This window comes from Spea bombifrons, chromosome 4 (genome assembly GCF_027358695.1).
Source record: "Spea bombifrons isolate aSpeBom1 chromosome 4, aSpeBom1.2.pri, whole genome shotgun sequence".
NCBI lineage: Eukaryota > Metazoa > Chordata > Amphibia > Anura > Pelobatidae > Spea > Spea bombifrons.
The window spans coordinates 7549613-7560978 of NC_071090.1; the positions used below are offsets into that span (position 1 = coordinate 7549613).

Genomic DNA, 11366 nt, shown 5'->3' on the forward strand with positions numbered 1-11366 from the left:
TCCTTACTTCTATGTAAAACTAGGACCTCCATAATGTGGTCATAGGTCCACCTAGACAGCAATCGCTACTTGAGATAGTAGAGCATTAGTATGTAATAATGGGAACACGTACACTTTGAAATGTAAGTTAAGTATAACATGTTGAATGGTAGAGTATAATATGTAATAATTGATATTGACCCATTTGCTCAGTCTACTTGTCTTGTGTACCTCATCTTTATAAGGATTCACCATTATCTGTAAGACTCCTAAATCAACTGGATCTTGGGGAAAAAATTGTCTCTATAAACAACATGTGGAAGAGCTTCACCTTTTGGGGGGGGGTGTTTTTTTCCTATAAGGCAATCCATAATATGACACAGAAGAAAGCTCTCCTGTTACAGCGCACACAGCAAGGTCCATGACATGGTTGGATGAGTTTGGTGTGGAAGAACTTGACCGGCCTGCAGAGAGTCCTGATCTCAACCCAATGGAACACCCTTGCGATCAACTGGAACTTCTGGATCAACATCAGTGTCTGGCCTCACAAATGTTCTACTGGATAAATGGACAACAAATCCCACAGAAACTCTCCAAAATCTCGTGGAAAGCCTTCCCAGAAGAGTGGAAGCTGTTATAGCTGCAAAGGGGGGGACCAGCTATATATTAATGTCTATGTCTTTAGAATGTGATGTCATAAGAATCCTTGTTGGTGTAATGGTCAGGTGTCCCAATACTTTTGTCCATATAGTGTATATTGCTTTATTTTTAATTCTATGTCTCTTTAAGGGTTGGCTACATCAAAATACATGCTTCCCATGTCTCAACTAGACATGCAGTGTGCTTCTCTCTCATGATATCTGGAAACAATCAGAAGTTTTTGTACTACCTGATGATTTTAAACCTAGTTTTTGGCGTTCAGGGTTTCTGACGTCATTTTCTCAAGTGTGGTGTGGGCCATATGCCTACCAGTTGTCTGTTAATTTTATGTTGTCAAATAAAATTAAATAGTTTGATAAAATTTAATTTTATTAGTGTGATAGAAAATATCATGAAACCAACAAAATCAAGCTCAATTTTATTTTATGAGATTTGACATCCATCACTGCAGGACCTATTCTCGTTTACTTTATGCAGTTTAGATTTCGGTTCGGTTTCCTTTTCTGACAATGTTAATAAAGCCTCATATTAATAACCACAGACTTATGTAGAAGTTAACTATTTTATTCTTAGTTTTAGTCTCGAACCTAACCCATAAATTCTATAGTTCACTAAATGTTGGTGATGGGTTCTTGAGTTAAATTTAATTACATTAACCCAGTTGCCTACATTCGGCTTAAGGCGACTGGGCACATGCATCAGATTGTATTCCACCTGGTTTAATATAAAATTTATACACCATAAGGCTTATGTATTAAAATGATTCCAGTACAAATGACAAGTGGACTTATCACCATAGCAACAAGCAGAAGTGGATGGAGTGAGATGCCTGGGAAATGCGAAGCAACGGAAAAATGGCAGAATCTAGGGACACTAGCGATAATGTTTGATTAAACAGCTTCTAATATAAACAACTTTCAGGTAGCAAATAGTATATTCAAACTTTTTGGGGGGCAATGTACTGCCTGTAACCATTGACGTATTCTCACCTAGACCAACCATGTCTAGAGCTGAAGGTCCTGTAGTGACAGCATCCCCTTGGGCTGTTTAGGGTCCGATCATCCTGTTATTAGGGTCCTCCTTAGTCTGCTGTACCTGTCAATGTGCAGGTGGTTAAGCCAAGTGTAGTAGCACCATAATTACTACCTTTCACCCCATATTTACCTTTTATTCAAAGTCTAAACCTAAAGGCACTACCTACCAGCTTATGAAACTGCTTGCGTAATACAATACCCCCTTTCATGTTCTTTCAACCAAATATTGTTAATATCCACAATGTATTTTACATCTTTAATGGTACCTGTTTAATTCCAGTTAAATAATTAAAATTAAGTAGGTACTGCATTGATTTTTGTTCAATTAGATCATTAGAGAGACATCAAGAAGAAAATATCTTTTTTTTCAATGTAGTAATTGAATGTTTGTGATTTTCCTTTTGTCAAAATAACCCAAAAAAATAATCTCCCATTAAATTACATTTTCTGAGTCCCCCCCCCATGGGTGTGTTTGGAATTTAGATTATATTAGGAGCAGTTATAAAGGAAGTCAAGTTATTAGAATATTTTACTTGCTGAGGCATGTGGCACCAAACACCGAAATAAATAACTGTAGCTATATCAAAAAATGAAAAACTCTTCAGCATTATGCCAACTAAAACGTCCATCAAAGTCTACATTGTAATGGAAATATGGACCATAGGTGCAAAGAAGAGGCAAGCTAAAAAGAATAATGTATTCATACTGCCGATCAAGAGTCATGCAACTAATGTAGTCAATTCTAAGATTTAGAGGCGCACCTAATAACCAAATCTGGTTAGAGACGCTCAAAACTGTGTCATGTTAACACTACCTGGGTTGGTTGCACTTCCAATACCTTTAAGACATCTTCTTAGTAGAGTCAAATGTGAAATAAGGAAGAAAAAGACTCTCAAGGTAAAAAAAAGATAAGCAGCTCCAAAAAACACCAAAAATGTGGTTCCTCTATACATAAAAATACAGATCAGATAGGACACAGGTGGATCCTATCTTAGTAGACAATAGATCCAATCGCTATTAGATCTCTACAACCAATTCTAGACCTTCACTACAATGGTTTCCCATTCCTAAGCAGTAACCTCACATTAACCATGTCAACTGAGCCTTGTGGGAACAGATATTCTATAGGCATTTTAATTGGTCTTGCACCAGCTCTTGGCCAAGGAAGATGGTTGTGGAATCCAACTGCAAGCCAAACTACACATTTCTAAGTGCATAATGTTATAAAAATGGATGCTTGTGTCTTCAAAGAGGTAGCCAACGTGCCGTTATTCTATGAAGGACCTTTTGGGCAGGAATTCTATCAGACACCATATAATAAGTGATGCGACTCAATATGCATATATGCTGTGGAACTTTTTACAAAACATGTTTCTGTTTCTTAGTTAAACTAGGCCGAGATTCTAGATTCCAGTTGTTCTAGCAGATTGGCTATGAGGTTGTACCACCTTCTGTGAACAGAACAGACTCTCATAAACGGGAAGTCAAGAAGAACCATTGAAACGCACCTAATGTAGTAATGAAAAACGAAACAAAAAATGTAGGAATCTACTTAAACCGCTCTAGCGCCCCCTTGGCGATTCCATAAAAATAAATAAAAGATTGCTTAGGTCATTGATATGTAGCTGTCTTCATCAACATATCCTGTAATCTTATTGGTCAATGTGTCTTGAGGGCATACCCAAAAAAAAAAAGTTATGGGCCCACCAATGGAAATGGACATATTTATTTAGGCCAGAGATAGGCCAAATTCGGCTTAAATAGTACAAATTGGTTACAGTTAAATATTTTGAGTTGAAAGATGGCCACTTGAATGGAGTGTGACTCTTATATACTTGGATTTCTAACAATTACTACTACAAAGGCCCATAACTAGTTAATAATTAAACTTGGCATTTGGTAGTTTTTATCTTAAATATTGAGAAATTATGTAGATAAGTTTCTCACCCAAGTCTTGTTCATCTTAATGTCCAGCTTCATTTATTCATAATTTTTGCCAGGAACTCTTAACTGTCATGTGACAGAGAAGCAGGCATTGATTGCTTAAAATGCTCCTTAAAGTTTCTATGCTGTTTTTTATGTGATTAAACATCGAGATAAAAGAATAAATGGCAGATATGTTTCGATTTAGTTGCGTAACATGGTGAAGAGTACAATGATTTGTCAAAGTGAAGCAACGCCTTTAGTTTCAGGAAACCCACCACCCCAAAATGGCAGAAATAGGCCAAAAATTGAAAAAAAAATTGTATATCTTTATTTAACATAGTAGGTATGTCAAAGAACAAAACTATTTATTTTTTCACCAACATCACTATAATGTTTTACATGCCCTTTATTTCGAAATTAAAATAATTTAATGAAAAATGGTTGCATCACTAAGCAGAGTTTAAATTAACACGTTTAATGTGAACAGATCTAAACAGCAACGTATTTAAAACATATGATGGTGCGACTAAAATCACCCTACAATATGATATCATTATAAATAGAAAAATGCATGGCTTAATTATTTGCCATGTGAAAACAATACATTTCTTAAAATGTTTAAAAAATAGGATTTTGAATAGATATATTTTTTTAATATATTAATGATTAATGATCATTAATATATTGGAATCAAAGTGGTTTATGTAGAAGTGAATAAAGACAATATCGGATTTCTGTTTAAATTCTAAAATACATGGTAACATACATTGTGACGGCAGATAAGAGCCATTGGGCCCATCTAGTCTACCCATCATTCCTGTAGAGACTCTTAATCAGCCCTGGGTCTTAGATTCAGGATAGTTTATGCCATACATTCTTAAATTCCCTTACTGTATTAGCGTCTACCATGTCTGATGGGAGGCTGTTCCATTCATCTACCACCCTTTCAGTAAAGTACATAAAAGGAAAGGAAAACATGGAGGAGGATGATTCCCTGCAACGGTGATTAAACTAGAGACTGCTCAGAAATGTCCAATCCACCAACATAATCCTATTAAGAGAATTACTCGCTGCAACTACAGTACCTATTTACTGCTAGACAGTTATAAAAGCAACAATGCAATAGAGAGAGAAAAAAAAAAACATTCTCCATCCCTATAAAATAATTTAAAAAAAAATTAGGGAATATTAACATTCCGCAGAATGGTCGCAGAATCAGAGATAAAATAAGTTTTCAAGCCAGGACGGTAATTAGTTGAGACCATTCATCTTTATCACACCCTCCTTTACAGCTTATCCTAGACTGCCCATGCATGCAAGAACAGCTTTACCTTCAATTAAGTTTTGTTTTTGCACGCCAGACATTTTCACACTTGCAATTTTTTTTTTTAACAAACCAGCCGCAGCGAAGCGCAGAGTGTTACATTTATCACTCAGACAGTGATGACACTAGTGATACATGCGATCAGGTGTTCACATATTCCGCGCGTGGAAGTCTCTAGCGTGGGTCGTGCTCGGAAATGGAACAGCGAGGGTTACATATAAGGAGCCGTTCCGGTGCCAAATTCTTAATCTGAATCCACGGGTAAGAATATAGGTCTCCATGGCGATAACTCCGCATTTAGAACTCTGCCCAACAATCAAACCCCCCCCCACCAAGTATACGTTCCATCCCGATCTGCCTGAAACATTAATTTCAAAATTACAAATACACCCACCCTTAGTCAGCGTTATCCAGCCCACTATGCTATAAAACAGCCTCGCTCATCCAAAGTGAAGTAAAAGTTATTATTGGATCGTCCACTCGATTAGGTAACTTTTCACGCCTGTGGTATTGTTATGTTCAGAATTAGAACGTTCCCCTGAGATCACAGCGATAGTAAATAATTCTAGCAGCCCTATCCACTAACAGTATCCAAAACACGAGGCGCCCAGCACCGGGACTGCACACAAACAATGGAAGGGAATGCTTAACCAAGCAGACTTTTTAAGTGCATTACCTGGACAGGCAAAAAGGAGAAAGGGAAATTCTAACCCTGTAAATAGCTAGAACTTGCCCCTGGGGTAAATGATGTCTCTTAGAGCCTCGGCTGACATTCTTCCCATAACCTACTAGACTTTTGTGAATATTTCTCTTATTATACGCAATCAGATTTTGATTTAACCTTTTGAGATATCACAAACCCAAGCTCTGAAGTCTTTAGACTTCTCAAACAAGTCACACGAGCTGTAACTATCATCAATTTTGCCCAATCTTTCAAAGTTCCACCTTCTATCTTCTATCACTTATTTCTAAATACTAGTCCGAAACCCCCAAAGCCCGACCTCTTAACCGTTACCCCCTTTTTCTCTCACCCTTTCCACAAATCCTCCTCTTGCATCTGCACGTTATAGAAGGTAATCCGGCTTACCGTGCGGATAGGGTTAACCATGGCATCTGCGTCAATGTTTTAAGAGCAGTCGACATGAAGCTATACGTTGCTGGCAGTCTATTCATTCAGAGTTAAAAAGTCGGTTTGCGGAGGTCCTCACAAAAGGTTTCCGAGTTGCTGTACGGGTGAGGATTCTTAAACTGAGTCTTGCAAGCATAATCTGCTCGATTATAAGAAACCAGTCCAGCCAGATGGCTGTGTGCTCTGCAGATTAACCCTTTAGCTGCCAAGCACCCCGAGCCAGACACTATAGAATACCAACTGTTAAGCTGTGTTTAATACTAACAATAAATACCACGTTTTCAGTAGTCTGCGCAGGTTTGTGTATTAATACATTTCAATTCGAGTCGAATATTTCCGCGCTTTATTTTTAATTCTGTAGAATGGGCCATTCCTTAGAAAGTTAGATAGAAGACATCCTCATTTTTTCTTTTAGAAGTAATTAAAAGCCAGTTAACTATTTTAATAAAACTAGAAAAAAATTGCTAGAAAATACAATCTAGGGGTTTCTAAAATGCTGTTTCTAAATTTGAATCGTTGCGGAAAATATTGAACAATGATAAGGTTAAATTATTAGAAATAAGTTCTGAAATTGTGAAATTGTTAGGTACATAAATAAATTGGTATATCTAATATGCATATATTTTAAAAAAAAATGGCACTTAGGTTTATGACGTGTATAAAAAATAAAAAAAATGTTAAAAAAAATGTAAAATTAAAAAAATTTAGGCTAGGATTTTCAAAATGAATAAACATTATTATAATTATTGATGGGACCTTTGAAATACCTTTTGAAGACTGAATGCATTGAGTTACATTGACTTTAGAAGTTGCTGCTTTAATTCCACTTTCCCAAAACTTCTTTTGTTCCTTTGTATATCCATCTCCAATTTCCCCTTTTGCATCTTCAAATATCTTTTGGCATTTTGACCCCTACCTGTGCCCTCTTTTCAGGAAATCCTACACCCTCTTCTGGGTTTAGGATTCTCGGTAGGGTAAATTTCACTTTGGATCTGAAATGCCTCCTCGGTCAGATGAATGGGACAAAGCGTGGTGAAAAGATTCAGAGCTCTACTAATTGCTCTCCTGCGATCATCTCTCAGTGCTCTGCTTGACACGGGCGGAAATTCGCAACGAGATTGGAAAAGGCTTTGAGGAACGCGCTCCTGGAAGGAAAACTGTCGGAAAAACGGCTTCTCGGTAGATATTAAAGTCAATGATCTGAGCATTTTTCTACGAGCTCAAAGTATAAAGAAAAAAATTGCAAGCGCTGCAGACTTGTTCCGTTCCCGTTAGATTGTCTCGTCCTCATGAGTTCTAACAATTAACCAGGGAGTTCAGGCGAGCCAATGTAAATGAACGCCGGCGAGGGGTGTAACTGGCAACGTTTTTTACCCCGTTACAAGATACCACTCCCTGGGCAGCGAGTGACGGGATCAGCCATCCATATCAACGTCATCGTGTAAGATAATCAATGCAAAAAAAAACAAACAAACAAAAAAAACGAATAAAAATATAGTACCGCTGGTTGCCGAAGGGTTAACAATGTCCGACGATAAGGTAGAGTTATGAACTTCCTTTATTCCACAAAGTCCTATGAAATTCTGGCTTGGAGAAGCCCGGCGTACACTGTGCTCACAGCTATTATTGCCTGTTCTGCTGAAATGTGGATGAAAGCCTACTTTGTATAGTATAACAATTGTTAGGGGAGTGCAGGAGAGAGGAAAAAAAAAATCCCAATCGTGAGTGTGTCCGTGTGTGTGTGTGTGTGTCAGAGAGAGAGAGAGAGTGTGCGTGTGTGTGTGTGTACTGTATACATTTGCATGAAAACAACACGCCTTGTAATTTGAGATCTGACAGCTTAATCTTGCCAAATATGTGTACTGGGGGGAAAAAAAAAAAAAAAGTATTTTAAACAGAACCATTTTCAGCAAGGCAGAAATATTTCAACACTAAACGTGTTTTAGGTTTGTCAAGGGTTTCGATACATTATGTATCTTTGATCTTAGGGAAAGTATGTTTTATCAGACACATATGAACTCTTTCAGAAACAAAAATTGACATTCTGTACTTTATTATGTTGTTTTCGACGGTATTCCTATTTTTTCCGTGATTGCTACGAGTAACGTTTAGGGAAATGCGACGCTTGACGGAAGATTTCCTTGAGAGACAAGCAAGGCACGTCTACAAGAAGCAGCCGTGTCCGTCAGCATAAACCTGACATCAAATCATGTGGAGTGATCACTGAGACTTGTCATAATCCAGATCCGATTTTCTTAGGCCTTTCACCTGGGAATTAACTGTACCATATATATTTAGCCCACTTACACTCACAATCCCAGCGCAGAACAAACACGGCCAGGTGAAACTGTCACTATATATATATCTATATATATATATATATATATATTATATGTAAGGATATATATTATATTATTTTATGTAATCTTCAACATTAATTAATTAAAAATGGTAAGCAAAAGAAACAAAGAAACCTTTAAGAATGTTTTTAAATTTTTTCTGACAATGAAATTGACACTATAACACATATTTTATATTTTTATTATATACTATTTAATTTATTATATTTTATATATACATACATGTGTACATATATATATATATACACACACATTTATAATTGTTTGTATATGTGCATACTATATATATATATATATATATATATATATATATATATATATATACGTGCAATATATATACAATTATATATATATATATATATATATATATATATATATATATATATATATCTTGGCTATTGCAACAGTGCCACTAAGTGGCAGAACTACTGAATGCCATAGGAAACTGAATGTGACAGTTATGGCATTTAATAAAGTTATTTTAAAGGGGTCGTGGGGTCTTTGCAGGTTTAAGAATAACTTTATAATTAACGTAGATCTGTTATTTTCCCAATTTCTGTATTTTACAGTTCAGTTCAGTATCTATAGCATAGCGTGAGCAATGTATATGTATCGGAAACCGCCTTGTACTCGTATAACACGGGAGCAGTCGTCTAAACTTCCTGTTCCCGTGATCTGCTTTATTATCCCATTAAGTTATCCCTCCCCTGTTCTAAGTTTGTTGGCTCGGGCAGTCTCTTTAATGGTGTGGCCATAAAAACATTTTATAAAGAATAACCCATCACGCTTAATCAATTTGAAAGTTAGATGAGGAGATTGAATTTTCAGAGGAAAAAGATGAGCCAAAAAATACCGTCTTAAAACAATCTCGAGTAAAATTTGTCTATTTCCAGGTCAATGTTTTAGGAAACCAATATCGATGCACTTACTAGAGAAAAAGCTTTGTTTTTTCCGTTGAGGAAAGAAAGGGCAATTGCTAGGACAAAAGTGGAACTTTGCGAGGAAAAACAGGCAATTTTTAACATTCCCAGACGTCTGGTAAAAGAATTTTGGCATAAAAAATGATGCATTCATCATTTGTTTTATTAAGTTGTTTTTTTTTGTTTTTTTGAATAGTTAGTCCACAAACTGTTAGTATACGTACCGGTAATACGTGCGGTAATGTGCATAAACTAAAACTCATTTTGGATTTCCTAAATTTGAATATGTTTTGTAAAATAAGTTAGGCCTTTTTGTATTCAGAAAATTCACGTTCTCTGGACAAAGAAATCATTTTTCGGTGATGGCATTTTCAGCATTGATTTATGAAACGGCGGTGATATCACGCGATGTATGAGACGTCTTACCGCAGACGTCAGTCCAGCCTGACCATCTGACACACCGCGCTAGTGGCCAATGCGCCAGAGAGAGTGGAACAGCCTCCCAGCAGAAGTGGTGGGGGGTTTCTACAATACGGGAATTTAAACATGCATGAGGTGAGCATATGGCTACCCTGAATCTAAGACACCAACAAAGACAGATTAAGGTTTGAGTCTTGGGAGTAACCAACTGACAAGATTGACTATATGGTTCTTATCTGCCATGAAATTCTATGTTTCCATTTAGCAGGAGGGGAATTTTATAAAAACTATACTGAGTATACACACGATATATCCAAAAGTATGTGGACACCCCTCCTAATTATTGAGTTCAGCCATTGCAGGTGTATTAAATCAATACAGTAGGCCGCCATCTCCGTAGACACACAGGGGCAGTAGAACGGGTCGTAGCGAGGAGATCATAGCATGTCAACTTTGCCACGAGTCGGTTCCTAATATTTCTGTCCTGCTGGATCTGCCCCAGTCCCCTGTAAGTGCTATTCCTGTAAAGTGGAAGCGTCTGGCAGGAATAACAGCTCAGCCAGGAGGCGGTAGGCCACGCTCACTCACAGAGTGCGGCCGACGAGTGCTGAAGTGAGTAGTGCGTACTTATCGACTTTCCTCTGTAGCATCACTCGCCACAGCGATCAAAACCTTAGCTGGTTTAGCCCTTTTGTGCCAGCCGTGCCAACCATGAGATTATACAATTCATTCTACAGTCTACCAGATTCTAGATTAAATATTTAGTAAAGCTCACTTTTTATATGTGTTTTGATAGCATAAATTAAAACTAAATAGTATTACATAAAAAAAATAGAATTTAAAGGCAGATAAGAGCCATTTGGCCCATCTAGTCTGCCCATTTTCCTAATAGAGACACAAACCTTAATCAGTCATTGGTCATAGCCTTACCTCTTCTGCGTGGGGCTGTTCCATTTACCTTCCACCCTCTCAGTTAAATAAAACGTCCTTAAATTTTGCTTAAAATATGAGCCAGTCATATGTTAACAAGCAAATTATGTTCAGTAATAAAATATTATACACATCAAAAACTGCTGATTAAGGCCAGTTTTAAATGGCCCGTACCTCCTTGGAGCTCCAGGAGGACCACAGTTGATCCCAGATCCCAAACTTTTCTATGGCCTCATTCCCCCCGAAGCGATATATATGAGACCTTCTAGACATACACCAGCTCTCCCACCCAAAGAAAACTGATTGTGTGACTGCGTACTCATGTCTGTTAAAAGAGGGGTTAATTCTCTGAATCTTCTCATGTCTGTTAAAAAAGGGGTTAATTCTCGGAATCTTCTCATGTCTGGTAATGATTGTATGTGTATTATAATATAAAAAATCAACATGGTTCCCAAGGCTTCCTCATAATTAATATGAAATGTATGTTCTGTGTATGCGACGGTGTGCATATGTGAATCAATGTGTATGTAATAGATTCACATAAAAATTATTCTTCATCTGCTAGCCTAAAAGGGTCCGGGAAAGAGGAAAAAAATAAAATAGTGCTTTGGTGCATTTATTAGCAACATCCCACGCATGACATCACATATGACACGCACCCAAATTAGGACCTCCCTGGGGGCT

General features: G+C 37.2%; 1 protein-coding gene across 2 annotated transcripts in view; it reads right to left on the minus strand.

Moving 5' to 3' along the window:
• Window positions 1-7279, minus strand: part of NTF3 (neurotrophin 3) — a 29007-nt gene extending 21728 nt beyond the window's left edge. For both annotated transcript variants that reach the window (XM_053463571.1, XM_053463570.1), the window contains exon 1: window positions 6820-7279. The gene's annotated coding sequence lies outside the window, so the exon portion shown is untranslated. The remainder of the gene's footprint in view (window positions 1-6819) is intronic.
• Between the last annotated feature and the right edge of the window lie 4087 nt (window positions 7280-11366).